Source organism: Mustela nivalis (assembly GCF_964662115.1).
Source record: "Mustela nivalis genome assembly, chromosome: 17".
Taxonomy (NCBI): domain Eukaryota; kingdom Metazoa; phylum Chordata; class Mammalia; order Carnivora; family Mustelidae; genus Mustela; species Mustela nivalis.
In genome coordinates this window covers 57,849,592-57,856,752 of record NC_139036.1, presented here as the reverse complement: position 1 = coordinate 57,856,752, position 7,161 = coordinate 57,849,592, and positions in this window count along the sequence as shown.

Sequence of the window (7,161 nt, the reverse complement as noted above, 5' to 3'; positions counted from 1 at the left end):
CATTGGAACACAGAACATACTTCAGGTTACTTCACTGCCCCTAATCAGCTCGGTAGCTGTAAGAAAAGTTTACAGACACCTATACACTGCATTCATTGTTCTGCCACCAGAAAACAAATAATGATGTATCACTCGTGGGCTTTTTCAAACACATTATTATCTGTGTAATTTTCTCTCCTTCTCTCTCTCTCTCTCTCTCTTTTTTTTCACTGCAGAAACAGTTTTTATTTAAGAGGAAAACAAGACCAAAATTAGCAAGGGCAAAAAGAGAAGCCAAACCTCTAAACTGCTAGACTCCAAGACTAATCGATTTCACAACATCACACTATCGACCGATCCATAGAATACTGAGCCCTCCTTTCCTTTTGTGCTTTCTTTTCATTTTTAATTTCTTTACCTCAGCCAAGGTCTAAAAAGGCAGTGGAATAGAAAGAGATTCAAAACCTCAAGTGAAATTGAAGCAACCTCAGAAGAGTCCCTTCACATATGAAGGCCTCAGTTTAGTTATCTGTAGAGAAGGTGCGACCTCTAAGGCCCTGGCAGATTTAAAGTTCCACAATTTCATAGAATAACATCTTATCTTAAATATGATAACTAAAAAGAAAATTGGTCACAGGAAATGATAGTTTGAGTTGGTATAACTCAAAGTTGAAGTTGGATATTTTGAGCTGATATAATTTCAGTGACAAAGCAGGTTTCATTCAGCTTGCTACAGATTTCAAACCCATATATAATATACTACTTTAACATGCCCCACGTGAAGACAGCACAACTTAAAACCTAGCATATGGCCTCTCATACAGAACAAAACAGAATCATAATGATTATCCAAAGAACATAGTTGATCATTTATAAAAATTTTCTCTCTTGGAAAAAAAAAAAAAAAAAAAGAGGGGCGCTCAGCTGGTTAAGCAACTGCCTTTGACTTGGGTCATGATCCCAGAGTCCTGGGATCCAGCCCCATGTCGGGCTCCTTGCTCAGAGGGGAGCCTGCTTCTCCCTCTGCCTGCTACTCCTCCAGCTTGTGCTCTGTGTGTGTGTGTGTGTCAAGTAACTACATAAAATTAAAAAAAAAAAAAATTGGGGGGCATCTGGCTGGTTCAGTCAATAGAGCACATGACTCTTGCTCTCGGGAGTTCAAGCCCCACACCGGGGGTAGAGATTACTTAAAAAAAAAATAATTATAGTGTGAAAATTAATAAAGGGAAACCTCACTAAAACGGAGCTGGGTTGTCCACTGCAGACCCAACAGGAAAAGACCAACAGTGCAAGTGCTCAGGAAGGTCAGCTACTACTTTACCATGCCAGCGGTAGGAAGGTGGGTTTTCTTCCTTACCAAGCAACAACCCAGCCAATGAGAGAGTCACAGCCCAGCCAATAAGAAACTGTCATAGTTCAGCCAATGAGAGAGTCACAGCCCAGCCAATGAGAGACCGTCATAACCCAGCCAATGAGACACCCCCATACTTCCATTCCCAAGTGTACTCCAATGGATTTGCTGTTTACAACAGCCTTCCCAGGCACAGTTCCTAAGGTTACCAGAAAAGGGAAAATTGCATCCGTCCCCGTACTCCCTGTAACAATGGTCCCTCACCACCGCGTCGTGGGGGACAGTCTCTCCTTTGCGGTCCTGCCCGCTCCGCCCTTACCCTGTATCCAATAAACTCTTGTCTACCTTGGGGGAATTTTTTCACCTGCACCACAGACCCCCGCCCCACGCCCCGCAATGACCTTCAGTCTAGAGCAAGTTCTGGATGCAAAACAAATCATTTTCGCAGACTAGAACGCACACAGTGTGGATTTGGGTCCAGCCACCTTCGGGAGGAAAGGGAGCCCAGATGCTCCTGCTTGGCTCCCTCTGACAGCCCCATCAATTCGACAGACTACTTACCCAACATGCCAGCTGACAGCATTTGCTGTACTCCTCTTTTATTTGAGTGGTTGTAACAACATAAAAGAAGTAGAGAAAAAAACATCTGCTTTTTTCTCAATATGCTCTCACAGTGTCTACAAGATGAGTCATCAAAAGACTTTGCTTTCAGTTCATGTGACAATTATCCCAAAAGATCCCTTTTAAAATGTAAAATAGAAGGGGAGAAAAAAAAGTCAAACAAGCTTAGAATATAAACAAAGAAGATTGAAGAATTGGGACTATCTGACAACATTTTAAGGAAGAAAAGAAAATAAGAGGACCTAGGAATTGAAATGCAGTCGAAAAGAAATGCCCAAATGAGTCTCTTTTGGATTTGACGTCTCTAAAATGGCAGTCAGTTTTTTCTTTAAATTATCTGTCTCGGTTCTCACAGAATTAGGGCAGAACTACTCCTGATAAAAACATCAAACCTTCCAGATTTAACAACAGCTCAGAACACCAGTAGTCACAACCAAACGCACCAGTGCTCGCAGACTGATCAGACAATTTGTATACAAAGTAGAAAATAATGTCAAGTTTGAAAGCCACTGTAAAACATTATAGCTTCTTGGCTTACCAAATGAACAATAACAACAAAAAAATACTTCTTAGTATTAAAAAATTTTTTTTAAGATTTTGTTTTACACAGAGAGAGAGAGAGAGAACACAAGCAGGGGGAACAGCAGGCAGATGAAGAGGGAGAATCAGACACCCCGCTGAGCAGGGAGCTGGCCACAGGGCTCGATACCAGGATCCTGGGACCATGACCTGAGCTGAAGGCAGATGCTCAACTGACTGAGTCACCCAGGCGTCCCATAAAATTTAATACATTATGGATCAACAAAAGGAAATCACACTCAAGAGAATAATAAAATAAGCCATAGACAATTGGGAGAAAATATTTGCAAAAGATGCATCTGATAGAGGGCTGTATTCAAAATACATGAGAAACAAAGACCCTAACAGACACTTCACCAAAGAAGATAACAGATGGCAAAGACACAGATAAAAAGAGCTCCACACATTGTGTCTTCAGGGGAATGAAAATTAAGGCAACAATGAGATACTGCTGCACACCTATCAGAATGGCCAAAACCCACAACTGTCACCACTGAACGTGGCTGAGGATGTGGAGCAGGACAGGGACCTGCCTGCATTGCTGATAGAGAACGCAAAACGCTACAGCCGCTTTGGAGGGCAGCTGGTCAATTTCCTACCAAACTAACATACTTGTACCAAACAACCCAGCCAGTTGTGCCTGTGGGTCTTTATCAAAGGAGCTGAAAACTTACGTCCACACAAAAAGCTACACAGAGATGTTTACGGGAGCTTTATTCCTAATGTCAAAACCTAAGATGTGTACATCACGCTAAAAGATAAACTGAGGCATCATAACCATGTTAAGAGGTTAACAAAAATGTGTTTGAACCCAGCAGCATCCAATCTAGCAGGCAGAAAGGGGCTCCAAGGAGCTGTACAAAATGAAAGGCTTTTATGGGCAGCAGGAAGCAGCAACAAGGGAGCTATACCAGGCCAAAAAAAAAAAAAAAAAGCAGATTGGTTATTGCAAGGTTATTTTCCTTTAGGGAATGGCATAGGTCCATCAAGCGATTCCTGATCGACTGGTTTAAGATTCCATTTCTGAGAGAGCTGAAGTGGTAATGGTGAAGGTGACTTGGGACTCAGCAGAAAGGAATTCATTTGGGGTCTGGTCTTGTCTTTTTAACAACTCAGACAAGGGAATATTATTCAGCGCTAAGAAGAAATGAGCTATCGAGCCACGAAAAGACATGGAGGAATCTTAAATGCATAGCACTAAGTGGAAGAAGCCAGTAATGAAAAGGCTCCAGACTGTGTGTTTCCAACTAACTACATGACATTCTGGAAGAACTATGGAAACAGTAAAAAGATCAGAGGTTGTCAGAAGGAAGAATAAATAGGAGGGCCACAGAGGGTCTTTTGGGTGGTGAAACTACACTGTATGTTTGTCCAAACCTGCAGAATGTACTCAAAGAGGAACCCTAATGTAAACAATGGACTCTGGATGATGGCAATTTATCAGAGGCATGGTGGCGGGCATGAAGTATGAGTCGGGGCAGGGTGTATGGGAACTCTCGGCACCTTCCTCTCAAGTATTTTTCCGAACCCCAATTGCATTAGAAATTGAAGTCTATTTTTTCCATCTAAAAATTAATAATAATAGTCTATTTTTTAACTCAAAAACTAAAAAAGGTTTTAAAGAAACAAGCAAAAGAGGAATCACCCCAAATTTTAAGTCAGAGGATTTCTTGGAAATTGTTTCTGTATTCCTTAAGAAAATACAGACAGTTCCCTTCTTCAGAAATAGGACTTGTAGAGAATAGTTGTCTATATTTTACTTGCTGGGAACTAAACCAAAAGAACCCAATGAAACAAGCCAAAGTAGTTATAGTTTGATGAGACATTAACTTTTCAAACCCATTTCTCTCTTCTGTAGTTCACCTGTCCCATTCTATGGCTGGAATCTGCTTTGCCCGAGACTTTTTCTTGGAGGACTAAAAGTAACCAAGTGGATACTTAGGTTATATTGATGAGGGAGCAAAAGGCAAGCTGAGGACAAAGCGTGAGGTGACCTCCAGCAGCCCCTCGCCCCCAGCTCCCAAATATACAATCAGTCAATTCATCACAACCCTGGTGCCCCACTCATTCTGCCCACCGGTCCTGTCCTGTCCCAGTGCTTTAATAAAATCACTTTTTTGCACTAAAGATGTCTCAAGAATTCTTTCTTGGCCCTTGGCTCCAGACCTTACCAACATTCTGAAACTACAATATTATAAAAGAATATTTTGTTCAATTACAAAATGAGTGTCTCAAGGGGCTTCTGGCTGGCTTGGTTGGTAGAGCATGCCACTCTTGATCTCGGAGTCATGACTTTGAGCCCCACATTGGGTGTAGAGTTTACTTTAAAAAGAAAAAGAAAGGTGTTGGGGCACCTGGGTGGCTCAGCTGGTTAAGCATCTGACTCAAGTTTGGCTCAGGTCATGATCTCAGGGTCCTGGGATCCAGGCCCGCGTAGGACTCTGTACTCAGTGCAGAATCTGCTTGGGATTTTCTCACTTCCTCTCCTGCCCCTCTCCCTGCTTGTGCTCTACTTCTCTGAAATAAAATCTTTAAAAAATAAAATTTTAAAAAGGTATAAAAAAAACCAAAATGAGTGTCTCAGTTTGAGGAAATAAAGAAAGATATACATATTCTAGTTAAATGATTTAACTTATAATAAAACTTGATTCAAGAACAGCAGTAACCGTTTCTAGAATCCTTCAAATCCTTGCTATCCCATTTTTGACATTTATTCAAATGAGGCATGCCTAGAAATGGGTTTAGGAGAGATCATCATTCTTGAGGACAATTCTAAAGTCCCCCGATACCTGGGAAGTCTCAAAATAGGAGAAATTAGAGATTTTTACCTATTAAAGTCAGGCATATAGTTCTCACGAACAATTCTTTTTTTTTTTTTTTTAATTTCATTTATTTGAGAGAGTGCACAAGCTGCAGAGGGAGAGGGAGAAGCAGACTCCCTGCTCAGCAGGGAGCCTAATGCAGGGCTTGATCCCAGGACCCGGAGATCACGACCTGAGCTGCAGACAGACGCTTACCCAACTGAGCCACCCAGGCACTCCAGGCAGAGCAAGGATTCCAAGGATTGTGGCCCTAAAGGCAATGTCTGACATTTAACCGAGAGCTAGTTCATTTCAAGACCTTTCCCTCTGTAGGCTTTTCCATATCATTGGTGATGAGGAAGAACTATCCCTACCTTTTATAAGACTATTCTTAAAATGGCTTTGGGCTTGCACAAGACGGGATTAACACAGTGGGCCTGAGACCACCACCCTTGGAAGGGGCTTGCAGACTGGGTCCTTGGCAGGCACGCAGGCTCTCAGAGCATTTCTGGCCAACAGTTAACAGCTAAGCGTGGCTCAGCGAGCCCAGACTTTTGGGGCAAATGACAAGGTTTCTGCTACATAAACGCATGCTTCTCTCCAGGGTCTGGCATCCCCACTTACGCCAGGCAGAGAGCCCATAGGACCTGCGCCCAGTGCAAACCCTGCAGACTATGTCCCCGATGGGCTCTCCTGGGCAGGAACATGGTACATGTGTGCTGCCTTTTCCATTCTGGGGGAAGAGGGAGCTCTCTGTGTGATCTCCCAGGGTGAAGGACATGTCAACTACCTCCTTTCTGACTTCAGTCTGTAATTTCTAATTAAGTTCTCCTTTCTAGCTTATCTCTTATCTCAGGCAAATGATCCTGAAAGCAAAGTATCCCACAGGGGGACTGGAAATACCTCCTCAAACAATAAGGACTGCTCTGAGCCAGCAAGAGCCCACGTGATTGACCCAAGACCATGACCAGCCTGACCCTCACCACCCACCTGCACGCATCCACCCACCTTGGTCCCACGCTGTCCTCATATAAACCTAGAATTTTTTTCAGCACTTTGGAGACAATCTTTGAGACGCTGTCTTCCCATTGCTGGCCTCACCGAAATAGATTCCCTTCTCATTTCTCCCCGACTCGTCTCTCTGCCTTTGGATTTTGTGAACAGCGAGTGGCTGACCCTGGTCTGCTTGGAAAACCCCGAACCACGTGCTCGTGTGTCCCAGCTGCAAGCAGGAGGAGAACTTAAGGAAGCCTGTGCCTCTGGATTTCTCCAGACTCTTCCTGGGTCTTTGTCCCGTGATCCAACTTTCCCAGGTCACCGTCAGAAACCTTACCCATGGGTACACTGATAAGCGACATCCCATGATTCCTTCCAATAAATCTTCCAACTTAGGGGTGATCCTGGGATCCCTTGAAACACAATCACTTATGCTCCCCCCACTTTTTAATTTTTTAATTGTAGTGAAACATAAATGTGTATCTGAACCCTTTTGAAGCGTACAATTTAGGGGCATTAAGCACATTTATGAGGTACAACTATCACGACGCTCCCCCCACAGGACTCTTACCTTCCCCAGAGGACACACTATGTGCGGTCAAAAAATAAAATTCGGGCACCTGGGTGGCTCAGTTGGTTATGCAGACGTCTGCCTTTGGCTCAGGTCATGATCTCAGCGTCCTGGGATCAGTCCCACATGGGGTTCCCCATTCAGTGGGGAGTCTGCTTCTCCTCCACCCCTCTCCCCTGCTTGAGTGCACACTCACGCGCGTGCTCTCAGATAAATAAAATCTTTAGAAAACAAAAACAAAATTCATCTGAGTACATTTGAAG